This window comes from Cephus cinctus, unplaced genomic scaffold (assembly GCF_000341935.2).
Source record: "Cephus cinctus unplaced genomic scaffold, Ccin1 Ccin1_scaffold0709, whole genome shotgun sequence".
Taxonomy (NCBI): Eukaryota; Metazoa; Arthropoda; class Insecta; order Hymenoptera; family Cephidae; genus Cephus; species Cephus cinctus.
In genome coordinates, this window is record NW_014333329.1 from 1606017 (window position 1) to 1633821 (window position 27805).

At 39.8% G+C, this 27805-nt stretch overlaps 2 long non-coding RNA genes across 3 annotated transcripts; one reads left to right on the forward strand and one right to left on the reverse strand.

Moving 5' to 3' along the window:
- The first annotated feature begins 723 nt into the window (after window positions 1-723).
- LOC107270164 lies at window positions 724-10861 on the forward strand. Its single transcript, XR_001538254.2, has 5 exons — window positions 724-1448; window positions 7122-7358; window positions 8432-8642; window positions 9303-9406; window positions 9573-10861. It is a non-coding gene; the product is annotated as an uncharacterized LOC107270164 (long non-coding RNA).
- Window positions 10862-23056: 12195 nt separating this feature from the next.
- LOC112494705 lies at window positions 23057-26004 on the reverse strand. Of its 2 annotated transcripts, none has more exons than XR_003060430.1 (6): window positions 25451-26004; window positions 25195-25349; window positions 24116-25094; window positions 23910-24040; window positions 23342-23676; window positions 23057-23287 (listed from the first exon to the last, which is right to left on the reverse strand). It is a non-coding gene; the product is annotated as an uncharacterized LOC112494705 (long non-coding RNA). The 2 variants fall into 2 exon arrangements; XR_003060429.1 differs by having other exon boundaries at window positions 25195-25390.
- Window positions 26005-27805: the final 1801 nt, after the last annotated feature.

Here is a 27805-nt window from a genome sequence, read left to right on the forward strand (position 1 = left end):
CTCGTAATGATGAATATCATGATATTTGCAGAATCGATAAATAAACTTTATGACATTTTTACGCCGACATCACAATAATAATCGGGACATTTCAAAATACTTTGCTTTATTGATAATAATATCTAATGAATATTCATCACGATTTTAAACGCAATTTAATAATGGTATAGTAGCATGAAACCATTGAATTTCTCCGTTTGATTGTATTATAGTAAACGATAGCGAAGCATCATTGTGATAGATATACCTGCGTGTGAGGCTTCACGACGCAATGACTGGAATACGAGCGATGACGGTGCATTCTTCGGTAACCGAGTAGTCGTCACCTACTAAGGCGATTCCAGCACACGTACAAGTTCAAGGCCACGGCAAAGAGTGTTAAGTGGCAACGTAAACAATCCATGGCAGTCCCCGTTACTCCAACGAAACGTGAACCAGAAAATCCTACCAGGAGGCAAGTGCGGGTTAAACGACCCGTAAATTTTTCTCAGCTCATGATGCACGTCTGGAATGCGATCGTACATACGCCTTAAGGTTACTTACTTACTATTATTCTCATAATAAGCAATACTAGAAATAAGAAAAAGTTATTTATTAATCTTTCAAGTGTTGTATCAATGTCATAAAATCCATAGAAAATTGTCAAAAATCAAGGAATAGAATCTAACGAAATTCTTTGAAATGTTTCGATAGCCAAGTCGATACTCTGTGAGGCAAGAGTGTGTAATCCCAAAACTTTCGAAAAAGACACGTCAGAAATGTACGGCCATATAGTCGCAGGTACGTGGGTCAAGGGCTACAGCCTATTGTATCATAGTAGGGCTGCTACTTGGTTTATGGCCGAACTTGGGAACAGGAGAGAAATACATACCATCCCTGTTTCGATGGTAGGTCGTATTCGGTATAGAGTAGTAGTAAAAGTAGTAGTAGTGGTAGTAGGCCTTAATAGTACTGGTCTGGTGATAGTAATAAATACTTGAGTCGGTACTATAGCATAGCGGTAGTAGTAATATCAACAGGAACAGTACCAGTAAAGTTCGTAGTTGAACGAGGTGACGTTAGTGGTAGTAACTGTCGCCAACGATAATTTATGTTAATGGGAGTTCATACCGGCGAGGTCGACGCCGATCGCCGGGGCAGTCTGCAGGTCGTCGCGGCGCTGAACGGACGCTTCTTCCCGCGTCTCGTCCTTTCCTTCCGACGAAAAATTCTCCAATCCCCTTTTGTCGACCCTCGATTTTTAATCCCCGCAATGGCGACGCCCAGCGTCGTTTCGTTTCAACCCCCGACGCAGACTCAGACACTCGGAGCGTCGGGGCGCATACGCACGTTGCGGCTGCTGCGTCTCGGAGTTCTCTGACGACGTTTCGACGGATCGTGCAATCGTGCTCCTGTCAAAAGCATCGTCGCACCGGAGGCTCTATTGTTCAGGAGCATGATTATAAGGGGTGAGTTGTACGGAATTGATTTTAATACAAATCGTTAATCGAAAAATTCAATCGATAGAGGATGAAAGGACTTGCTGCAAGCAGCTCTAAGATTATCGATCCATTGAAAGATGATAGCAGGCGCCTTGGGTTTCACTTTGTTGGAAAAATGTGCTCGGTAGTGGCGCCAGTAAAATTGTCATTTTTTTTGAATTTTTTTTTATTTTTCACAACTTGGCTATTTATTCAAAAGACATTTATTTTACACAATGCATTTTCATTAAGTAAGAGTAAGTTTTTTTTTTTCAAAATGCACGTAGCTAATATTGTGGATTTTTTTTCAACGCTAAACCAGTACGTCATTTGAGTTTACATTGCTTTTTTCCGAAGACATTCCGTTACGTTTGCACGCTTAATGAGTATTATAATTTTTACATTTTATATTTGTTTTGATATTGATATTTAAGTTGGCGTGTCATGGTCACGCGTGATTGTACGTCGTAACATCAACTGTAAATAAAATTTTCAATCTCATATATGAAATTACTGTCCGTAATAACGTAGCATGAATTTTTGAATGTTAAATTCAGTACCACGAAAGCATATAACGGGCAATTGTGAATAATCAAGAAATAACAAAGTGCACGGAAAGACAATACCGCGAAATCGTACATTTCATGAATACAAATATTTTCATTAATTCATACCTCGCCCCACTGCAGTAGCCGAGTAAAACATTTTCATAGATAATTTCGCAAAAAGAATCTCGAGTGTCGACAGTAAATTCAAAATACTACTCTTTCCCTCACGGTAGGCGGTCGAAACTTTTCGTTTCCAGCGAGAAGGACGCGCTGGAGGGTGAAATATAGGGGAAGCTCATTCGAGGGTTGAAAACCATAGGGTAGCCAAGAGCATGCGCAAAGATAGGCGGGTAACTGCTATGGCTCCCATCGAAATTGTACAGCTGGCATTTTCAGCCATGATTTAAAAATACGTCATTATCAATTCATTCGCCCTTACGTAGCAGTCAAGATGAAGAGAAAAAAAGATCGTCTCATTTTTATCTAGCCCACGCAGAATCCCTACAACGATTCCAGTAACACGTCCTCGCGTATCTCTATCAAACTTTACACTACGGACCATCTCAATATAAATAATTATCACGGCATGACTTACGGTCTGTATATTCTCCACGATATACTCTACAGAATTTTTCTTTCGTACCGTAAACCAGCATATTCTGAAACTTTATCACTTTATCAGTTTCACAAAGGCACAAGCCAGGCGTACGTACCAAGACACGAATACGTGATAATTTAGTACGTCTCACCATATGGTTACCATACATAACACAGTACAGCGATCGTATCGCGTGGGCGAGAATACCGAGTGGCAAACATATTCAACGGCATAAATTGTAACATATTATATTTTATATATAAGCGCATTCGGCACATATGTAATCATATACCACGATATATAATATGTAATGATAAGGGGTGTAAAAGATGAGAAAAGTTAGTCCTGTGGGATTCAGGTCGTCATGGAGATTGAAATTTAAAAACTTGAAGACAGCGACAAAAACAATACCTAATGCCGGGTTTTAATGAAGGCGATGTCGCTGAAACTGTCCCAAGCAGGCGACATGGTCCGTGAGCACTAACATATGTTCACGTGTTGGGTATACCAGAGAGGGCAAACCGGCCGTGAGCCCAATCAAGGACTCCACTCCGCCCGCATTCCACGTTCAGCCTCCCAATCACTAAACCTGCTGGACCAAAACTCTTCGTAATACTGTATCAACGTGTGTTCCGCTTGAAGATCAGAGCCTCGTCATATAACTGTCGATACTGGAAAAAAATGGAAAATCAAATTCATAGAAATTCAATTTTGTACAATCTGACGAGATACAAAGTTCAGCAATCTTCCGTTGTACATTATCGCGTGCGATTAACGAGAAATAAAGTATTAGTCATCAGGCCATCCAAAAGTGACTCACTAAGACTGTCACTTGTTATGGTATAAAATTTAACAAGGGAAGTAATGGCCGTGGGTACAGAACTTAAGGCTCGCACCATGTTCATTCGTAAATGTCACTAGCTGAATTTTCCCATGAGAGGAACAAAAGTTGGACGTATCCGGTGAATACCATATAGATATAAAAAATTTTAATTTTTGAAATATCAACTGTTTTTTTGAAGATGAAGCATCACTCGATTTTCTTTACTTGTAAATAAAAGCACTTTCAATCCGCGTGAGTTAAAAAATAATATCTGCTACTATAACCTCGTTATGTAAACTTCAATGAAAACCGAATAAGACCCCATAGTGAACTTACGTCACACAAAGTATAGGCACGCTATCGAATATTCGCAGTTAATTCTTTCAAAAACGAACTACGCCCAAGTATTTTCGGACGGATTATTAGTTAAGGTACATTGACAGGAGCCGTGAATCGACACGTGAATGAACAAGAGGGAGGATGACACGACAAAGCGGCGAGTGATCGATGTTGTTAGCCGTCGAGTTAAGATGAGTGAGGCCACCATGTTTGTTGTGTCTTCAAGGAACCAACTCCTAATCACAATATAAGAGCGCACGTACGAGCCACGCTTATTCCTATCTTTACGCACATGGACCATGTATCGAAATTGTTCATCTCTGTAGCTACCGCGACTCTGTTAGAAAACCCATGATTTACGTCCAATCGGATTTCCTTCCCAAGGGGCGAACATCAAATTTACCCTGAGACTCATAACTTTCTGAAGCATCGATAACTCTTGCATCGCTCTCCGCTCTTATACCCACTGGAGATTCTGCGAAATCGATGAAATGCGATAACGTACCTGTACTAGAATTAGTTATTCTATGGAATAGATGGGCAGTCAATTCTATGTATGGGAGATGGCGAGATGGCAGGATCGAAAGGTTTTCTATATGGGTATTGCATGGGGTTTGGTTTCTCTATGAGGTAAAGGCCGATAGACTCGATCAACATTTATTACCCGAGCGAACCCTTTCGTAGAACAGGACTCTCGGGACGAGATCTTGTCGATTCGATACTTTAACTGTTCTGGGTTCTGTTTCAATCTGGTTTCTAAAGCTGAACTGAAAATACGTGGGAGTTTGATTTAAATTAAGTATTACGCTGTGAGACATCTCGTAACACTGTAAGGTGTCACGTTTCTTTGGGAAGTAACTTTTTTTTTCTATTATACATACAAATATATACTTTCATTTATTTTATATTATCTACAGCAAGCAGCGTTAACGCGATTACGTAAATTTACATTCGTAACGACGTTCGCACGATATTCATTTCGTGGTATTTGTTCATACGCGTTAATTGCACTAATATGTATAACAGTCAAATACTGTAACAAGCACGTGACGTTGTTCTCGGTGAAAAGAGATAATTTTTCCAGAATACATTTCCACTGCCGTTTATCGTTATCTTTATCAACACCGTATAGGTGTTAACGTGCAATTTGTACCTTCATGATAATAGGGACTGGTATCTAACCGCACAGCCTCCGTACGGTAACATATTTTTCGTAGGTACTTTTCGACTTAGCGCAAACTTTTCACATAGTCTTTATGGCTATCTGTGCCGGCAGCATAATCCGTAGAACAATTTAGAATTGCGGCACTCGCGGTTTTCCTCGACTGGTGGAATTTCATATCGCTCCTTATAAGATCTAATAATTCACGAGCTTGGCAGTTGGATAAAGAATTTGTGAAATTATTATACCGCGTGCCACATGGTGAATTTAAGAGAGAGAGATGCCTTTTTTTTCTTGTCGTACCAGTAACACTCGCAGACACTTCGCAATTTAGTGGTACTTTATATCGTGGAATTAGTCACCGTCCCGATGTAAATTAACGCGTTTCCGCAAGGAGTGACATCATGCAATGCGGTTTGTTTATGGGAGACGTAACGAGGTCTTGTTAAACCGTCATTGTCAGCCGAGTGGATATAAACGGATTCCCACAGTGTATACTGGAAACGTTTAACATCCATGTTGCAGTAGGTAATGTAAATGCGGTTGATATAGATACCTGAGACATTTTAGGTGCTGAGTACGTTGAGATTGTAAGAGCAGGGCAAGGCAATTTTTATATATACGAAATCAGTATGGGGTTTAGATGCTTGCGTGCTCACGTCCATTGAAATTAGTATCGTACTCTTGACGACGCGAGATACGGTAGCATAATATACATAAATGGGTAATTTAAGTAAAAGTGCCTTAAACATTACTGACACGTTAGACATTTTTTTTATCATTGTGATAGCAATCCTTTGCAGGTTATAATTTTGATTAATTTTCAATGCCGTGTAAGGGGGTTCTATAGTACAATGTAACTTTTGAAAATTTTTTGGACAGTCCGTTTTACAATAATTTTTTTTCGTTTGACGATATTCTTTAATTTTTAGAAAAAACTTTGATTTGTTATATAATAATCGAATTTATGTTTAAAAAATTTTTAATTATTTTATCAATAATCGGTGAAATGTCTGTGTTACTAGAATAGACGGTTCTTCGGTTTTTATTCTCATCCAGGTATGGACGCTACGTTTTAACAGGGATTGTAAAATGGCCACTAGTCGACCTTCTAGCTGCCCAATTCTACGGTCGACCGGCAGAGTATTTCCAAAATACAGAGAAATTACTTACGATTGGTTTCTAGAAATTAATATTGGCAGCATATCTACTGGAAAATTCTATTCGTTATGATAGTTTTTTTTTTAATTGGAATTATTCTTATGGATGAAATAGATTTTATAAATTTTGAACTTATCTCACAAAGTGACAACGCATGACATATAAATGTAGTGGAATAGTTAAATCTCACGGTGCGAATGCTGCTATTTTATTAGATACATCCAAATGGAAGATTAGTTTGAAAGCAATCTGAGTAGATATTGCGTTTCGCAGTTCGCTGGAGAAAATGAGGGGGTGAACATTGAGGTCTAGGGTGGTATCAAGAGGGGGCGCGATCGATCGAGCAAGCTACACTCGCCATCGCCAGACGCCAGGTTCGGCGACATCGTGTCTTTCTGCCAATCGGGCAAAAGTTTTGCGCATCCAATTCGCGACGACGATAAGGATCATTAGAGACTCCCTATCTGAACGTGGAATATACCCTGAAGACTTTTCTTATCTTGTCTTTATATACATGCGCGAAATGGTTATATATACATATATATACTTTACAGCATGTACGTACGTAATATAGATTTTTTTACAAACTTTATGCATGTATATCTGGTAATTTATTTCGTCTCGAGCAACAGTACCACTGCCAAAATATTTTCCTTGGAAAGAAACTTGTAACAAACGACTGTTCGCCATAGTGTGAAATCGACGTAAGAAAGAAAAACAATGTTCTGATAAAAACAGAATAGATTCATGGTTGATATTCAAAAAGACCCATAAAACAAATGTGAAAAAGTTCTTTTCCATATAAAAAATTTAACCTCACATGCTCAGCCATAAACTCAAGATTACATTGAGGAAATAAAAGTAGCGATGAAATAAGAGAAATAAAAAGAAATGTTTTCAAGTGGCATAACTAGAAATTGCCAAATTACCAGTCCTCGAATATATCACATGTTCCTTTAGAGTTTTCCATTAAGAAATAAAACAAACAGAAAAGTGTTTCGTGTGTTGAGTCTCGTGGATTTCATTTCAGAAGCGCATAAAATGGAACGATTGAAGGGGAGAAGAAAGGACGCCGTGAGGAAGGGAAAAGATGCCGGCTGGCAAGCAGATGGTTGCTCCGTTTATTGGTTTATTCGTCGAGTCGAGCCGTGTCCCACCCGAGCGTAGTCGCAAGTTCTTTGTGCGAGCGAGATAGCAGCGATGGTGAACATAACCAGCCCCGAGGGAAACGTTTCCTGCGAACAGCCATAGAGCATTCATTCATGAGGTACGTAAGTCACGCCACAAAGCTGGATAACTACGTTACGTGCTATTTAAATGTACGGTCGGTAAAGTAGATCAGACGTTAAAAACGTCTGTTTATCGTCTCGGCGTCTCTCAGGAGACAGTTGGCTTATTCGAACCCTTAAGAATATCGCTGAGACCTTTTGACTATAATCGTCGCAATCTGGTATCTGAATATTTTGCTGTTCCTTTCCACAAAGTGCAAAATACACGTGCATATGCCGTTACGATGAAAAAGTTATTTGGAACATGTACAAGATGAGTTTAAATCTGTAAATCCTGTAAATCTATAATTCTGTAAATCCTTTTAAGATGCTGATTTAACTCTATATTGAGTATCATTTTGGAGTAAGCATTGTCTTTGTTCGGCAGAATGGTTATTTGAATTTTTTACACCTTTATTCGACTTCTGACAAATCAGCTGTTTCTTTGTTCATACGTTTAGAATTTTATGAAATAGAAAAAAATTACTTATGATTTTCTTTATATGTATAGAGACATAAAATGGGCGTGACTAGTGCTTGGACGGATATCTTATACGGATTTATAAAGTTGTAAAATTGAATGACTCCATTTCCCAAAAGAATGCTTTCATCCATTTATATTTTAACTCCATGATCTCTTGGGACCATCTTACCTTTTTAGACAACTTCTGTACATTAAGAATCATGAAGGAGGCGTGTAATGGATAACGCGTGAAATTCATACCTGTATAAACACCTTATAGTGATTGAGTATTAGCACGCGATGATGTAACGACAATCATATTGAACATAATTTCTCACTGTATTTACAAAAGTCTCAAGATCATAGTACTCGTGCTCCTTTATCTTCTGCTTAATGATCCTGGCTGCTCGCCAGAAAAAAAATTGAAAGTCATTCCTAAAATTTATCTCCATTATGTTAAAAAGGATCTAATGCCGTCTCACGTGTGAATATATCTCAATTCGTCGAATAATCAAGTACCAGCCAACCGGCGACTGCTGGGTATAAAATTTAGCGAGAAAGTTAGACAGGCCAGAGCAACAGTTGTAATACGTAAAATTATATGCACAGGGGTATGGCGGCGACGGCGACGGCGACGGCGACGGCAGGATCGGGAATGGCGTCGGAGTCGGCGTATATGCAATGGCGTCGTTGGGCGTACGGCGTCGGGTCGATAGGAAGGCCAAGGGTCCACAAAAGTGAAACTGACACCCTTCTATTCAGCAGAGGACCCCATCTAGCCTGGCTTATCCCAAGGGATGAAATTATACGCTCGGAAAATGTAAGCGTTCACAAAGGGTTGAAAGTTAAGCTCTCGTCTCGTAGACGCGACGTGTTTTGACATCCAGTTCGAAAATTGCGACGCCTAATGCATTCGCGACACGCCTAGGACGCTTAAAGCGGATTAGGATCGCCTTAAACAAATTTGCGGCGGACATCGCCAGGAGCCTAATCCTCTTTTCTAATGGGACATCTAATTTGTCGGCACTATGGCTGGAAAGTGAAGTTAGCCCTGAGCTACAGGAAACATTTGGATATAGATAGCTGGTATTTGAAATTGTAGCTGGGTTAAGTCGCCGTTTTTCAACACATTGTAAACTCCTAGTAGGCGTAGAAGCTTTCTAACTAAGGTGTCAGCTTAACAATTGACTTCTTAATGCTTTGACCTCTTTTTATTTTCTAAGCAAAACAAAAACCTTTGAGCACTTCGATACCAATTGACAAAGGTTTCTGACTGTTTAATCGATACGCCGGATCCTTGTTAGATTAAATGATAGGTTCATGGCGTGCAAACGAATTTTAACTAAGAAACGCTTTAATATTATGATAAGAAATATATAACGTCGTTATTATCCCATATAACGTATTACATATGTATAAGTCGAATAACGTGATAGAGCATTAATAAATGTCATCAATGAAAAATGCTTGTCATTTTCAGATCCACCAAGAAGGCTGACGTTAATTCTGCATACTACCATCAACCGAGGCGACAGTTAAACGAAGAATTTTCTACTGAATAAAAATAAATAATGATATTCTAAAGTGAGTCGATAATTTATATTAGAATAAAAATTAACATCACATTACTACAGTCGTGAATCAAAGAATTATTTTTAACAAATTCAATATTGACTAAAGTTTGTCTTAATTATTTTATATTTTATGTAATTATTTAATTATTCATGAAATTGTAATTTTTCAATTTTAGAAGCCATATGCACCGATCCACGGTGACCAACTGACCAAACCCAACACGAAACAGCATTGATAAACGCGATAGACCGGAACGGCGATGTCAGCTAGTAAAGGAATACCAGGAGTTGTACCGCTAACACAAGAAGAGAACACGACCTTGCCACAATCAGCTGTGTCATCGTCGGCCCGTTAAGTTTCTCAGGTGGTTCGATCCAAGAGACGAGCGTATCAATCACTATCGGTAGTGCAGGTACGACGTAATCAATGCTATTGAGATAGGTCTGCTCGTAGACACAAGCTATAAAGAAGTATGTCATATGACATAACTGAGCTTGCTCGAGTCAAGACTAATATAAATATTAGTTCATTGTTTACTGATCGTACCTGTATTGATTTCCTGTACGGGTTTGATGAATGAGGAAGTAATAGTTGGATCATTGATCGTTACTTTTATTGAATGGTAATTACATAAATGGAGGTAGTTAGTTAGAATTGAATTGTGATTATGAATGAATAATGATAAGGCGGTTAACAAAAGAAGCATTAAGTCTTTTGGCTATTTAATTTCTAACAAGCTTTACAATAGGCTTCACGTACGTGCCATTGTGTAAGAAAGAAATTCTTAGTGGCACTTTTGTGTGCATAACGTTTTAAGTATTCTACGACAATTATTGTTCGTACTGTCCACTTACATGTTTCGTAATACAACTATTTTTATAATGAACCGCGAGATGCAGAGGTATGGAAATTATTATACACGCACTGTAATTGCAAGGCAGAGACGCACTTTGATCAGAACTTGAGAAATGCTTTAAGATCTAACTTTCACTGCAATGACCTCTGCAATGTTCGTTTTTCCTTTCATCCTACATATATGTAGACGCAACTTTCAGTTCGTTGCATATTGCATTAGCTTTTCATGCAAAGTGTATGCATCATTTATTACGTATAGCCAACTTGGAATAAAATCGTTGGATAACGAAGATCATATTTATATGATCCTACATGACTAGCTCTAGGGTATATTTAATTATAGGTGAAAGAAATTACCAACCCATTATTAACTTTGTTTAACGAATATTGATTAGGAGTGACTCTCACGTTTGCAAATATTACAACCCACTTTGTCGCATTATATCGGTCTCGTTCTCTCGAGGAGCCACCAACCACGAAAATTGATCCTTCCTCGAAGGATGACTTTACCGAATCAGCCAATTTCTAAATGACTAGGCACACGTGTAGATACCCATGTGCATAATGAATTAGATAAAGTTTTTTTCGAGGAATGAAAACCTCTTAATGATCCAGTGATTAGATTTTTAGATAAGTAGTAAACAGATCAATTGCGAATTATCATCATGTAGTAGTTTCCGTCATGTAATAGGGTATAAGAAAACGTCTCTAAGAAAGAGAAAATAATTAGGAAAACATTAGGTCAGCCACATTTCACTACTAAATCGTATTCACTTTAATTTTCATGATCGTTATTAATATTAAATAATAATATGGATTTTTTATTTCAGATAGTAAGTGGACGAAGGACGCTCAACATGTAACATCGATTTTCTAATACTGGGCCAACACTGAAGTTAAGCGAAGCACGTAGTGCTGAAAGTGTTAAGAAAGTAACAAATAGGATGGACTATTATTCACAATGTGCAGTGAGATGCAGGCCCAGTTAATGCTCTACATCTACCCTGTAGATCCGAATTTGTTTGATAAGAGGCGACAAATTCGGTTCTAGAGAGGTTTGTGTGGTGCATACAATGCTACAATGGTCTCGACATAAAAAAATTTTTCACAAACGTCAACTGTCAAATACCATTGGATTTTTGAAATTGATAATGATAATCAAGTCTAATGTGTGATACACAAATTATCAACGCTACTCCTTATAATAACTGTAGGGAAACACCAGTATTATACGTTAAATGAAGCGTAACATCAGCAAAGAATTAAGTTATTTTTTATACAATCGTAAATTATTTTTTTATCATACCATTTGGAAAAAATTTATATTCAAACTGTACATGTAAATTTCTATCCAACTACTTTTTACGCATTTTTAATATGAGAATTAGTGCTTGATATTAGTAAGCTGGCTATATTATTTAATGTCACTACTGCACTTACTGTATGGCAGAGATTCCTATGCAAATATCCATTAAAGTATACTTAGCTCGGTTTAGCTGCAAAAATGTGATCAATATGTGAACGTGAAGTTGCGTCAGAATAAAATAATAAAATTAATGGCGATTGCCCTCCATTAAGTTGAGTGCGGAAATGAAAGCGCCATCGATTTCTGCATCGCACAATTACCATAAGTGTCGCCGATAATAAAGAAAAGACATGGCAGGCATCATAAACTTCATCGACTGTATAGTCAATAGTGGAATAACATTTGCTGTCAATAATGATCAGTGACGTTGTTAATTATTTAGTTCAAAAAGTCCTCTATGTTGGCATAACATAGAATTGTTAGCTTTCCATTTAGCTTCAATAGTTCGTAAGTTTATTCGCTTAAACAATAATAATGTTAAATTCACTTATAGTATTTATAACTACAATTTAAAAAATGGGCAGGATAGAGGGCTAATGACGATTGTAAGCCCTTGTCCGCCGTCAACAAGAATTATGGATGATTTTTGTTATTATTTTTTCCCAAAATCCTACAAAGGACTAAATTCGAAATGTATATTAGTTTTCATATTTATCGATAAATGCCTTGTATTAGAGCTTTGTTTGCCAATGATGATTATATTGATTTCTTATGAAATATTTTGATAATATATGTCAAGTAACACATGACATTTCTTGTTCGTAAGTGGATCTTTGAATTAGTCGGTAAAGTCGAACGTTAATTAATCTTTGATCTTGCTCATAATAGTGACACGTTAATAGCGTTGTGCAATACAGGTAAGTGCTAATGAAGTGCACACATCATTGTAATTACCGTGCGAGCAGAGTGTCCGCTTTTCACCTGCTCGCTTAATGGATGAAAAAGATTTTGCAACGAATCGCAGAGAAAAGCTTCAAAGGAATTATTTTACCCCCATCGTAGTAGCTTCGTCAATCTAACCGCAAAGATTTCAAGACTCAACATTCATTAAACTTAATGACATGTGACATTATACAAATGAAATACAACCTGACGTGTGATAAGCGAAACATAAGTTAAATTCAAAACTGCATATATTCCATTAAAAAAATTTGCGACACCAAAGCATACATAAGCATAAAAATGATTTATCAATCAAACACAAACAGTAGTACTAAATTTAAATCATTGATAATTACTAGTAAATTATATACAAATTTTTAAAATATAAATAAACACGTACAAAGATAGTTATGACCCCAACGAATCTACTTTACCGACCCTGAAAAGTTTTTCAAATTAACGTTTCATAATCCAAAAATTCAAATTTCCAATGTCACGTCTAATCTTCCTTGCGTACATAATGAATGTATTGCACAACGGAGTAATATAATTTTCAACTTGAATCATCGATTTTGAAATTAACATACACTCACCAGAGTTCTTCGGTATTCTGGTCCGTGGCACAGCTTCCTGAGAATGGAGACAAACGGTCCGGGCGCATATACGGTTAGCCGTGTAACATTCTCCGTGCACGTCAAGATACTCGCGTCTCAAGTCTAAATCCACATCTGAGTGTGTGAGAAAACATAGCAAGATTAATGATTTGCGTGACAAGGAGAGAGGGTGCTGCCTGCCGACGGCGGCTGTGCTGAGGGGAGCCGCGAGACGCAGCCTGCAGGAATAGCTTGCTTTCGACGTCACTTTTCTCACAAAATGCCCTCTCTGCCATTCTTACAGCTTCCCTCTTCTCCTGCCTCTCCCACGTCTCTCTACAATCTCCCATACGAAGATGGCTGAAGTTAGTACCTAGGCCCGTCCTTCTTATAGGACCCAGCGCACGGTCCCACAGTTTAATTAGACTTGTATCGTCACAGTCAGTTTCATCTAATTATACATATATCATTAGAATTATAAGCTTCATCTAATTATACATATATCATTAGAATTATAAGCTACGTCATAAAAAGTAGAATAGATTTGCCCGTTTTAATAGGTCAATGAACTTTTGATGAATACTCCCAAGAATTAATATCTACTCGAGTACATGTAAAATTGATTATGATGTTTTTGTTTCTAAGAATTTCTGTTTATCAAATTCCAAGTATGAATTTCAATTTGACTTTTGATTAAGGGATGTTGTTATACGTCACACTGTGGTACCTTATGTTTTTACTATCGTCTGATTAATGATTTTTACATGGACATCTCCCTGTTGCATTGAACACGTCTCAGAATGTATAATAAAATTATAACGCGCTAACCATCCCTTCCGTTATACCTTCCTATTACAATTAGGATATCGTACAAGCAAACTCGTGACTTTAACGACGAATACATTTCGCTACTAGTTACCCGAATGAAGGATCACGTAACATGATCCATGATCGTGTCTAAATCTTCATTTTCGGACTATCCATAGTAACGCGTACAGTCATACGACGAATGAATTCTCAATTTCCACGTGATTATTATTCAATAAATTTTACTTTACTATTAATACCTAATGTTAACCTAAAGATAACTATTCAATTTATAACGTTCAATTTGACATTACAACAATGATTAATTACACGAATAAAAATAATGATAATGCAACAAGCACAAGTATCTGTTTATTGTAAATCGAAATAACATATTTGATTATGTGAACATGTTAAATGATTTAATATCACTGGATATTCAATGTTTCCGGTGTCAACGTAATCAATTTATTCGTAACAGAAAATTCAATGAGCATTCCTTAGCGTTGTATCTTATACGCGGAAGTGGAAAGACGTTATCACGTGAATATATATATATATATATATATATATATATATATATACATATTCAGGATGATTAAACCTAGCACAAAACATGGCGGTTAATAACGCGGGATTCCATTCGGATACCAATGCTACCAGTCAAAAGATAAATTTGAATGTGATAGTACGCGAGGGTTACGCGTCGTCACGTTAAGAGGGTAAAGAGGGTAAGGGTAACTAAACGAGGTCTTTGAGCAAACAGTGCAACCCCCGCGGATTCGCGTCTCCGTGACTGATGGCAGCTCCTCGATCACTCCGCAACCCCAGCCGCCACCTAAATGTCGCCACACTCCATGGCTCCAAGGGTTTTCTCTATGCGAAGGCACGTTCAATACAAATCATGCTAATTCCAGATCAACCGTCATAGAAGAAGGCTGTTAAGTACGAGGGATGAGTATGTCTGAGAAGGAGTAAGAAGGGTGAAAAAAAATGTTAAATTGTAAAAAACTTTTCCAACCATAAAAATCAAATGCGCCGGATATCTCGGAGATGTCCGAAGGATCAAGATCGAAACGGGACGTCAAATTTGAAGAAGAAATATCTCGCCACCTAATTGCATCTGGGTTTGTAGGGCTCTTCGGTTGATATCCATCAACTTCATGTTTGCTTGTATGTGGGTATAATGAGGTACAGGGGATGCTGTAGCCTTTACGGGTTATATGGTATATGGGGTCTATCTATACCTTTAGATTGGTAGGTGAACCCATCCTTGGATGCAGTCTTTGGGCTTTTGAGCTTTTGGGCTTCGGTCTTGGAATGGATCGTGTATTAGACGTGGACAGAAAGAGGCCGGCATAGATCTGACGCGAGTGATGAGCGCCGCTGTGGTATAATATTAATGATGACTGGTCAGCTTCTAAGACGTATTCTGATCCTGGTCCTGTCCCGATGAACTGGGAACGCAATTTTTTTTCGCTTGACGAATACCACGTTATAATTAGACACACAACATATTTGGGATTTACAATTTTTTTGGAATTTCAATAATTTATTGTAACTATCATGGAATTGACATTCGCAACCATATATATAGCTGTGTGTGTATGAATGATTCGTGGCACGATAAATTTGGTAATTACGTAATTATATGTAAAAATAATTTTTTTTTGTAAAATTAACTTTTTGCAGTCAAGATGGAATTGAGAACATGATAATGAGAAATATTCCACTGCCATTTTTCGACAAAATGGTGGATGTATACCTGAGAAAAAAAATAGGAGAACCATCTTGAAGTCGAGCAGTCCCAAACTGAAAATCCTTTGGCGTTATTCCCAGTGAGAAAATAACGTGGAAAAGCAATTAATAACCTAGAGAACCATCTAGGGATCTCCGACAAAATGGTAGAAGAACGGACCTTAGGCGATGCGCACACAAGACGCTGCGCAATGTGAAGGCACCTAGCTCGCATGCCCTGCAGGGAACGTGGCCATGGCTCTCTGACCACCTGCTGCCTCTTTGATTCCGCCGCCAGAATCTCATTTAGCCGTGTAATCCCGATATTCATTGACGATAGATCACTTCGCGCGGGCGGCATTGCGGTGGGGTAGTTCGAGCGATGTGGGTACTCGACATTTTTTACAGTTTAATATATCATTGAAATAAAATTTTCAAAGCCGGCCCATAAAGCGTGGTATCCGGTTTTAATATGGTTGGATAAATGAATGGGAGTGACTGAAACGCCAGGCTTTTTTAAACTGCTAGGATATTTTTGTATTTTAATAAGAAATATTATATGGTGAAAATTGATTATTATTTAAGTAAAATATTATGACTGTGATAATTCATATTGTTTCTACTATAATTTTCTATTTGGGTATGACAATCAAATTAGATTTTTGTATTCTTCAAATGTAAGTGGGTGATGGGAGTCTCGTGACGGGAGGAACTTAGAAATGGGATGCGAGGAAGAAAGTTCAAAAGAAAATGGCTGCCTCAACCTGACGGCCATGGTACAACGGCTTCCAATGCTTTTAACGATATTATTCTTGACACGTTGATTTTTTAACAGCTTCGACACATAGTACTTTTATAATTAGGCAGCTGATTGTGTTAAATGCAAAAATATGATATTAGCGTAAAAAATAAAAGTTTTAGGTAAAAATAATTAGTTTGTATATATATCATCATGGAACAATTGAAAATTAACGTCCAATTATGCAAAATCAATAGAAAGATCCCTAACTGAATTATTACCCCAAGCTTCGAGGTAATAGAATGACCGACTCATCCCTCCGTAGAACGTAGCTACTAATGATGAACAAATTCAAGCGAAGCTCTACAAAGAGAGATGCTGATGTCATAATAATAAAAAATGGTGAATAATTTTAAAAAAATGTTAAAAACAATATTAAATCCAAATTCAGCAAATTCATGAGTGACACAAGACACAATACCTATATCCATACGGTAGAGGACTAGAGAAAGGTCGAAAATATATTATAACATTCAGAAAGGCCTTACACCCATAGAATGCAAGGCAGAGAAAGAAACGGCCCCCGGTTGGCGCGTAGGGGTGAAAGAGAGAAAGGTTTTCCTTTCTCCGGGCTCCCCTCTATGATATTCCCGAATAACCACCCCCCGTCGAAGGCCTCGTTGGTATTGGGTAGGGGTGCCATGTCCCGAGGAGGAGTATTCGGGTAGTCGTAGAGGGTAAAGCCGAGCCGAATGGTGGGGTTCTGTATCAGGGGTTGAGAGTGGAGTAAGCAACCCTCCTGCTTACCAACCCCTGGAGAAGCCCGGAACGTGGGTTCTCAGGACTGACGTTCAGGGGGCTCCGAACTACGGGTTCCCGAGATCCTCGAAGAAGGAACGTAACAGGAACGAGTGGAACCGAGTCGAGCCGAGCATAGTGGAGCCGTGCCGCGCTGCTGCTAGTCAAACCAAAACTCGGCATGATTAATGATCGCGGGCAGAGCGCTGCTTCAAACAACAAACTTTTCCCAAGGAACGGCGGAGAATACAAGAAAAAATATATAAGAAAGAGGGAACTCTCTTTCTTCGCATCCACCCTTCAGCCGGCTAATACCCCGAGCTCCTCCACTCCTGACAGCCTTTCATTTCTTCTCTTCCTTTCTTTCTTTCGTTCTTTCTTTCCGCTGTTGCTCGCGCGAGCTCGATTCACCATCGCGTCTCTTTTCTACATGGGCATCCCCTGCGAGATGGGGCCCAAGCATGCATGCTATGCCTAGCGACGAACCAGAGGAAGGTACAAGGCTTTAGAGACACTCGATACCAAGTAGAGATCCGAAAGTCGGTATAACCTGGACGAAGATCTCACACGGATATACCTATAAGTACATGACTGTGGGAAACTTATTGGATAAGGATTTTACATTGGATTTGATAAAGTACACAAATTTTATATCTGTGTCGTAATGGATAGCAACGGCCGTAACACCTGGTGTAATTGGGTGTCTGGTAAAAAAAATGTTGATACATGAGGTATCTCGAATTTTTTTTTTTTCTCATCTACCCGAAACAGCGTGGTGTCTCGCAAATAATAGAATCGAATGGATTCCATGTCGTGGATAATAAATCGACCGGTGGTACCAACCTAACGAAACTCTAATCCAAGGCCAGGGTGAAGGTTCCGCGACACGAGCCTCACTCGCTAAGCAAGAGAAACGCATTAGACACTGGCTGCTATACCTATTCCATTCTCTCTTTATTTCCCTAGTTGTCAGTTACAGACATGGTCCACTCGTTGGGGGTGTTGCGTGTACCAGCAGTGACGATTGAATTTATGAAGGCGGAGACGTAAAAAGCATTACGCGCAGCTGGAGAAACGTCTGCCGGTCCCTCGCTTAGACTCTATACCGTCCGGCACGTTCCAGCATCCCAATGTCTCCGGAACAGTCCGCTTCCCGTAACAGCTTGAGAAATTATTCGCAGCTGGCAGTGTAAGCGATAGCTTGTCGCTTCAGTTCAATCGTTCTCTTTCGTGCCTTTCGAAATTACCGCCGGAAGTAAGGACCACCACTGATCCAGTTGAGCGTAGCGACAGCGGACATGGTCCAAGTGGTAACTGTTAGCTTCAAGGACGTAAGAGATGATCAGGAAGGGTGGTAGCAACCTCAGCACTTTTTCTCCCAAAGTCCGTTCCAGGTAACACGCGCACGCCGTTGTAACACCTGCGTGATAAAATTAGGCCGGTCCACGTAAAAAGCAGCGATGCATGGCCATGGCCAGTCGGCCATAAGGAGTGCAGGCATTGAAACGACCAGCAGAAGGACCGAGGTGAGTTTCGCCCGAGGGTTTTTGGGTTTAAAAATAATGCAGACTCATCGGATTCGTTTTGGTCCGTCTGTGCGTTACGGTTAGTCGCGAACGTCATCAGGAGGACGTTGCATCGGGGCAGCCCGGGAATAATGGCACTTATTAGCTCGCTACCATTTGCGTTCGATTCACCTGATGAAGGCATTCGAGCAAACACCGATCATGACTCGTAATGAGAATCAATTGGTTTCTATATGGGCAAGCTGAGGAAGAGCCGCTATTCGTCGGCTTCTCTCATATTTTCTCTTTGTACGTTTTTTCTCTTTTACTTTCTTTCGACTCTTTCTCCGCTCTGGCACACTATACGCCTTCCTTTCTCCCAGGCACTGAAAGCAGCCGAGCCGAGCGAGGCGTGCGCCACTCGATGACTAATGACAGGCCGGTAAGTTCCTCAAATTGAATTAAACGCGTCTCTAAAACCGTGACGTAGCTCAACAATCAGTGGCCATTCATTCTCCAGTAAGGAGAGTCCAATTGTTACGTACAACTGGAAAACGAGAAGGCCAATACAACTGGATCTGTGCTATATAAATTAGTTCTTTAGATTTTCTGCCAATGACTTTGTACTATATTTATACGTGTACTTGGATCAAACGAAGATTATACGAGCACGAGGTTGAAGGAAGCTGGAGAAGATTGATGTTTGCTGTATAGTCTCTAGATTCGATCTTTCTCCAGTTCTCAACTTGTCATCTCTTTATACAAATGAACCAGCTACTCCACCTTGAATTATCCACCCGGTAAGTTTATATATCCAATATAGTGCAAAAGATCGGCATTGTGATTGGCACAGGCATTTAATTCCAAGGAATGATCCTGACGATTTCGATCCTTGCCCTTTGCAGACTTGGCAAAGAAAGTAAAAGAGAGTTTACGTACCGGAGCCTCGGGGAATGTCAAAACATCTGGATTCGTCGAAATATCGTAAATAATGATTAAGCGAGCGTGCATGACTAATGATAGAAGCAGTAGCCGGGTAGATTGAATTGAACGTGTTTTTAAAGTATCGATAGGAAGACGCGATAAGAATACAACATGCAGCCAACCGCGAATATTCCTGATATTCGACATCTGAATTATTTGGTAATATCGATATATTAATGTTTATCGACGTATAATCATTGGAGTAACTCTAACGGATAGCCCCTTCGATTACTTAACATGACCTATCGTGGTTCAGTCCACGTGGGTCATCGGATGGCAAATTGGCTCCTATGGTAGCTAATGAGAGATTTAGTACATAAGTACTATTCTGTACATAGGCTGATAGATATATGGTATATACTATGGTACCAACCCACTGACACCTTCGGCAAAATTACTCTGAAGGTTCTGCGATCGTTACCGATCCTCCCATTAGCGGTGATCTTTTTTTCAAGATGCCGAGAGGAAGAGACATTAGGATAGTTGGTCCAGTCTCCGACCATGAACCGTCGGCTGGGTTATCTTTATATGGGAATATTGGGATCGGCTTGTGGACCATGCTGAAGCTGTACCTGTGGATCCGTACCTTGAAAGTTGGGGTCCCACCGTGGTTGATTAACGATGTGAGCGACCAGCACGAGGTGGGTGGCGCATGCCTTTGTGACAGCACGGTCGCTCCTCCACTCCTCAACACCGCCACCGTTCCTATCGTGGATTATTATAACTCATGCGTTTCATCTCTTACCTTCATCGGCTATTTGAGGATCACCGATATACACAGACTGTACATCGGCACCTTCGAAATCGTCAGGATCATTCCTTGGAATTAAAACAGATGCTGCTGCACATGGGTTTAGGCATATGGATTATTGAATGAGGATTATAGGTATCTTTGAATACGTATATTTTTTCATTTTTTTTTACTATTGTAAATGATTTTTTGTTATTGTGTTTGTATGCTTACGAGTATTCTTTGCTGAGTACAAATCTAATTAAGAAATATTGATTATACAAATTACGGTACAGAGACAAGATTGATGTTATCTTTTTGTATGGTTGATAGAGGAATATTTATGCGGGAATTTTATGTTTCGTAATAATCATGATCAATTATGAAAGTGAAGATGTTTCTAGGATAGTCATTGTATAGTATAGTAATTGCAAGAGTGTGCGTTCGTGAGGGTAAAAATCGCTGAAAGGATTTCAATAAAATGTCCGTTGAGTGATAGTCGAAGAAGTCGACAGGCAATCTAGAGCTGTCGAAGAGTTCGATGAGAACGGCGTAAGAGTCCAAGGGAAACGCATGGAAATGACTACGGAGTCCATCTTGCGAAATGAGTTTGGTCCAGCGAAAGAGAGGCGGGTAAAAAGGATAAGGGTCGATCTGATGAGGGTACGTACCCTATATTGGCAGGCGTGGCTGTGGGTTGTAGCAGGGTGTGCGGGGTATCGAGGGGTTGCTGATTGGTTCCTGGCTTCAGTGGCGGCAGCAGCATCGGCCTTAGCATGAACCATGGAGCCGAAGGGCTCTGAGAAACCCCCCGGGGGTCTGGACGAACCCTTATTCACGCAGCGCAGAACCTTAATAAAATGCGCATTTATACGAGGCATTCGCGTCGATATTGCTCTGGATAGAATTTGTTGCGACGCTTGTCGACCTTACAGCCAATCCCGCCCCTACCTTTATTAAATACAGCACAGCGGCCCCGTAATAAAGAGTCACCCTCTTATCTATGCATATATTTTAAGATATCGAAGGATGAAAGATGTCTGATAAACAAGACTATTAATATATGTATTTTTATTTTAAAAACATTAACGCCTGCACAAGTTATATTGATTAAATATATAAATATAATCATTATTGATGCTAGGTTAGGTTCGGTCGAAATTATGTGGTTCAAAAATAAATATGGCGACACACGGTACACTGGGTGTGCGGATATTTGGCTGGCGATGAAATTTCTCGTTTTTCTCTGGACGCCTTCCAGGACCTACAAGAAATCGCTTAGAGTTCCATTTTCTCTAGGATGACAAGAAGAGACAATAGTGGCCGAGCAAGATCGTACGTGGGATAAGTACGAGAGAGACGCCTCGTTATTACGTAGTTAAATAAATGGAATTCTTTTGGCATGCAGAGAGCAATTTTTATATTCCATACTTTTATAATTACAGCCGTCAGGATAAAGGAGAACCGGGTTAGGGATGGTCGCCTTTGATAACGTCGTTCAGTGTTGAGGGCCGCTAAGGGACGGGCCGAGGGGCACAAAGTTTTCTGGCTGAGGGAGACTGGAGGGTGACTGGCGCGATTGCAGGCCTCTGGATGGGTGATTGATTCACTTTGAATGATTAAAGAACGCGGAAGACGTGGGGATGATGGGGAGTACGGAATAATAGCATTCGATAGACTCATCAAACTTTCTCCGGAAAGTTTAAGAGTTCCTGCCAGTTTGAGCAAAGTGGATGGATCATCGAGACCAAGGCATGCTCTTTCAGCCGTGGCGACACGAGATATACGAGTTTCGCGTTATTTCCTACTTAGAATGACGAAAGTTATCTTACCCCTTGGTACTGGTACGACTGCTACTTCCATAAAATTATTAAAGTTTAAAATTATTAAATTAATTATTAATATTAAAATTCAAGGCCAACGTTAACTTTATAGACGGAATATGAATATTTGGTAAAATAAAATATTTTTTGGGTAATTTCTCAAGCTTTGCTCTTTACTGTACTTACTTGCACTTGGCCAAGAATATCTTTGAAAATCATAGTTGGAGTGAGGTACCATGACTTCGAAGAAAGAGCAAAAAGGCCATGGACATATTTTGCAAAGAGTCAAGAAGATTTGTAAGATAGTAGTCACGGAGAAAGGGTTGCAGAGACAGGAGAAAGACAGGGCGCACTTTCAAAATTTGAATAATTTACAGCTTGTAAATAATAACGATTATAATCAAGCAGAACCAGTCGACATTGTAAACTTATTCGACAGGCACAATGCCTGCATAACAGCAGTAGCCGACTGGCCGTGTGTTAGCAAAGGGATAGTAAACCGCCTGCAGTAGCCAAAGGGTTGCTGGCACGGTTTGCGTGATTTATTGCTGTGTGAATCGAATTTTTTCCATCCCGAGTGGGAACCTCGTTGCAGGACGGCCACGTCAGCAGGAGGTGAAGTTTGCCAAAAGAGCGGAAGGCGTAAGTAGGTCAAGGAAAACTACGATTTTCCATAAACACGTGAAAATTCAAGATAAGATTAGTGATCTCTATCCACAAAAATCTGTCGATTTATTTTCATTTTCATTTACTTCATCTATAATTTACTTTTACCCTTTATTTTTGATTAACCAAAAAATTGCCACTCCGTGTTAAGCGAAGAATTTCCCAAAAAAATTTTCTTCCTTTTTGACAACATTTTTGCATTTATCCTTTAGCACAAAATTTGGCAAATCTATAGGTACAATAAAGATTACAGTTCTGCGAAGATAAAGGTCGTGCAGTTTCTCTCTTGCTAGGGTATCCATATAGAATGAAAGATAGCGGTACTTCTTGCGGAGGGTTATTGTTCCCCGATCGGTTACGGCTCATCAGCTGCTGAAGTTCCTCACTTGTAGTTTGTCTCCACATCTAGAAGAAATCCCAAGGCGCCAACCCGTTCTTACACAATATATATATATATACCCGTCCTGTCCATATACTCTCCAGTGTTCCTTCTGTCTTCCGATTGCCGTAAATCTTCAAATAAACAATAAATACCGCAAATTGCTCGGCTTTCGTGCTTTGACACGCAAATGAGAATCAGTCCCCAGTGAGTTGTAAAACGTTGAAATTGCTGTCCCGCCCAGAACGTCTCTTATAGCTTGCTCTTCCTCAATTCGATCCCAAGGGACACGTTGGAGACTTCGACGAGATTCTACAGCGCACTAATGATGCCTCGAACATGGCCGACAAGTCAACGGGTTCGTGTATTTAACATTTTTCCTTTTTCATCCGCCGCTATGCAAATGTCATTGATGCTATCGGATACGAATAGATTATTTCAAAATATCATACGTCAATGATACACGCTATTGTCGATAAATTTTCACCACGTAATACCGATTATGCAAGTAACAATGTACATTATAATGCCAATAGAACGATGGGTGAGTTGACGAAGAGGTTAAAAAAAATTCAAATATGTTCGATGCCAGGTAACAATTTATAAGATACAGTCAATATTATCAATGACACTTTGGGTTCGACTTACCTGAATAAACGGACGGTTTAATTCGAAACCATTAGCATCCGCGCGGCGAATCGGTCGCAATTCCTCCCGGCCATCCGGAACGGACTTTTTGAAAAATGAATGCTCTCTTCTCAAAAGTGGTCCTAAAATGCCTGAAAAAACACCGACAATGCAAATCCATTAATCTTGCAAGTCCTGCTTGTGCGAACGGTACCGTGGCTTCGAACCTGCGAAACTTCAGACATCCCTTTGCACTTACGAGCTGCAATTCCAACTTCTCAGTATGCAGTAGGTATACCAAGTTCCTGTGGAGGCTTCTCAAAAGTCCTGACTATCCGGCACAAAGAGCTGCACAAAGACAAGATGCAAGCTCGTGCCGTTCATTTTGAGGCAATTAACCCTATGAACGTAACTGGGTCATCGACCAGCAGGCGAACCCTTTTTCCCTTTTGCAACAATACACGGGCCTTGTTGCAATATGCAAAACTGCTCTGTGGACTGCCTAAAGAGCGAAGGGCGCCAAGTGGTAATTGCCGGGGGTCATGGACGGAAGCCGACCTTAGCCTCGTTGCCTCCTTCGGCTGGTAATCACCGTCTCGATGCCTTCTTCGTACTCTCTTGCTTTGCTTACCACGGTAAGTACTTCTTCACGCGTGAACTAACTCGATGACGCGAATCTCTCAACAGCCTCTACGAGATCATCTTTAGCGCAGCTTCCCTGCTTCCGCTTTCTGAGGTTCTTTTAACACTACGACTGGCAGACGTCAAGCTTGTTAGTCGCTGCGAACCTTCCTTTGACACTGAGACACTTTGGTATACCTAGTCAGTATAGTTCATTTTTGCGAGACCAGTTTAGAGACTTGTCAGCCAAGAGACGTATGGTTAGTCTCTTTAAGAGAAAATTAGCTGGCACTCTTTTGGTACTGGTCTCAAGACCACCTTGGAGATAAGTTTATAGGGTGTGAACTACTTCTGGTAGCCACTTGTCAGGAGTACCTTTATGCCGGGTTAGTGTGCCAAGAATTCTCGAGGGTGCTTCAACACTTTGAGAGCTTTTCAAGTTACTTGGATATATCATGGCCGAACCGAAAACCATAGTGAGGTCGTATAAGAAGTGTCTTGAAAGTTTCGCGAATTATAATAAAACGATAAATAATTATTCAACATCCCGAGATGTACTTCATGACGGGGGGAGATAATCGCGACCTTGCAAAAAAACATGTCCAAGTCTTACAACAGAAACGATAAGCCGCGACAGAGGCTGTATTCGGAGACAGGTCATTATTAATCTTGAAATCATTTTTACCTCATTTCGCGTGACAGAAACTGGATTTGAAATCTTAACGAAGAGACTTTATACAGAATACGTGTACTGGACCAAGTAGTTTCGCGTTGAGATTAATTTCAGGGACTATGCGCTTGATCTTCGTGTGGCTGGAAATATCGTCGCCTATGGTTGACCTTCGAATGAATAAATTTTAACGGACGACCTCAGTAAGATCCTGCAACTGGGACGTTCCCGGATCAGAAATTTTTTGCACACGCATCGTGACCTTGTTTACCTGAGACGGACCCTCTCAAAGGGGCAGATTGGGATGCCTTCGGCATCAAAAGCTACAGGGGGTGTCCCCGGAGATGGGGTCCGTGCTCCCGCGGCTTTTGACTCGACAAACGTGATCTTATGACTCAGCTAAACAAACCGAATCTCCTGAGACTCATCTTTTTCACCTTGAACAGTTTTCATTGCCAACGCCTTTTGCTGACGTAGTTGTGGACGAGAGAATATATGCTATTTCATAGATTTACGCGAAACGATAGAAAAATTTTAAGAGGCACGTGTAGTATCCGTACCGGTTGACCGATCACTCCCAAAAGAATAGATTTTGTATTGAAGTCTCTCCTTTACGAAATTTGAGATGGTGCTTACCAAAAAATTTGTTTTGACTTTTACCGTAGTCAACGTGGAACCAGAAGGCTTTCCTTAAGCAATGATCATTATGCGATCGATCATTTTGCATGGAAGTGATTGGACAGTCTTTAAAATATGTTTTGATTGTAGGGAAAGACTATTTATGGTTTTCTGTCGGGAAAATTTCTAACCATTCGTTCATGACTGTTTAAGACATTTTGAATAATTTCATTTGTTTCTGATGATCGAAATCGATCTGCGCTGAAGTTAACGTCGAACTGAAGCAAGGAACAGGACGATAGTAAATCTTGAAACTATTCTTGTACTATCATCAATAAGGCAGCGGGATATTTTTACAAATGGTAGCTTGGGTTTGATCACTCCGGTTGGTTCTCCTCTCTTTTTCTCTTTTTTATAGGAAATTTAATCTCCCTCTAACTCGTTAGCTGGTTGGGAGCCTGTATTGCATTAAAATACGTAGGAGGCAGCCATACTGACGCTACCATCGCCTTTATGAATATTCACTCGAGCTTATAACGTGAGCTACATGTCCGATGGTGCACGAGATGAATAGTCAAAAAAGGAGTGAGTCTTAGTTTCAGAAAAAGTGTTATTATCAGGATAAATAATTATAACAATATTATTGTATAATCAAAACTAATAAATTGTTGGATAATAAAATGAAAAAAAAATTTAGTCAAACGTATTAAACGATATTGAAAAAATTGTATGGTTCAGGGTTATAGGATTAATAAATTAATTTAATTAATATTCAGAGAAAATTAATTCGTTGAATTAGCACTTGTCAGTGACCATGATAACTGCACAAGTATTTTCTTAATCGGCGATGATTAATCAGTCACGATGGTAGCTTATTGAAAACTTAATTGGAATCGCGAGAACACGCCGATTCCGAAGTTTTGGCCGCGTTTTCATGAACGATCAACAAGTTAAAACTGGATTATTTAATAAACCGGGCGAAAGAGATAAATCGTGAATTATTCCACTCGCCCCAATCCCCTTGGGGCAGCGTTTCTCCTCGCGTTATTAAAACTTTCCTAATGAGCAATAATAAGCGTCGCGGCTCACAGATTGATATTAAATCGCACGCCGTTTTATTATTACCATTTATCATTATCACGGCGCGGCTCAATTCTTATCATGCCGAAAATTAACTCTGCAGTGTAAAGAAAATATAAAAAAATGATCTATCGCACAGTCCAATCCTCAGTACACAAATATTATTTACAGTGAAAAATGATTTCGTAGTTTTTCCTGGATCGATAAACACTCCAAGTGTTCCTGCATGATCCAGCATGATCGATGCATAAAAAAAGTCATGAGTGCGCAAGAAAAAAAAAAAAACCCTGAAAGCTACGATATTCACGCGGGTCGATTAAAAGGGGAAAATAATAATGAAGACAATCTGAACCAGTCCGAAGCCACGGCTCATTAACCTATCTTATCTATCCATTGACATGAATGAGAGGGATCCACTTTCCCTCGGCTTTTCTCTTCACTTTGGCAAGATGTGAAAGATCACCAAAAGAGTATACGGGGTAGAGGTCTGACCGCCTTTCCTTTCCCCCATTATTTTTTGGCGTTTCCCGAAAAAGGTAGATAGATTGTAAAAGAGAGTGGGCCAGCAACCGATTCAAGAGTTTCGAAGGTCTTATCGATCCTCGAGAAGCAAGCTTAAGAAGTCGCAGGCAAGTCTAAGGCTATCCGATGGCAAAAGGTGGTTCTTTGTCAGCAAGGTTTTCTCCTTAGAGTAGCAAACTCGAGTGAAAATGTCGCAAGGGGTAGTTATATCTATAGATTATATCCATATGTATAAATACGTCCCAACGTATACCATAGAAAAGCCTAGGAGCTCATCCGTATAGGGGATGTCGAAGGAGGGAGTGCGATCGTGCGATAGTCACCAAATTGGAGATCACATTCGTTCGGTAGCGAGAGAAGAGTGCTGCGGTGGGTTGGCATCCCTGGTAAGGGGGAGGGGGTGGGT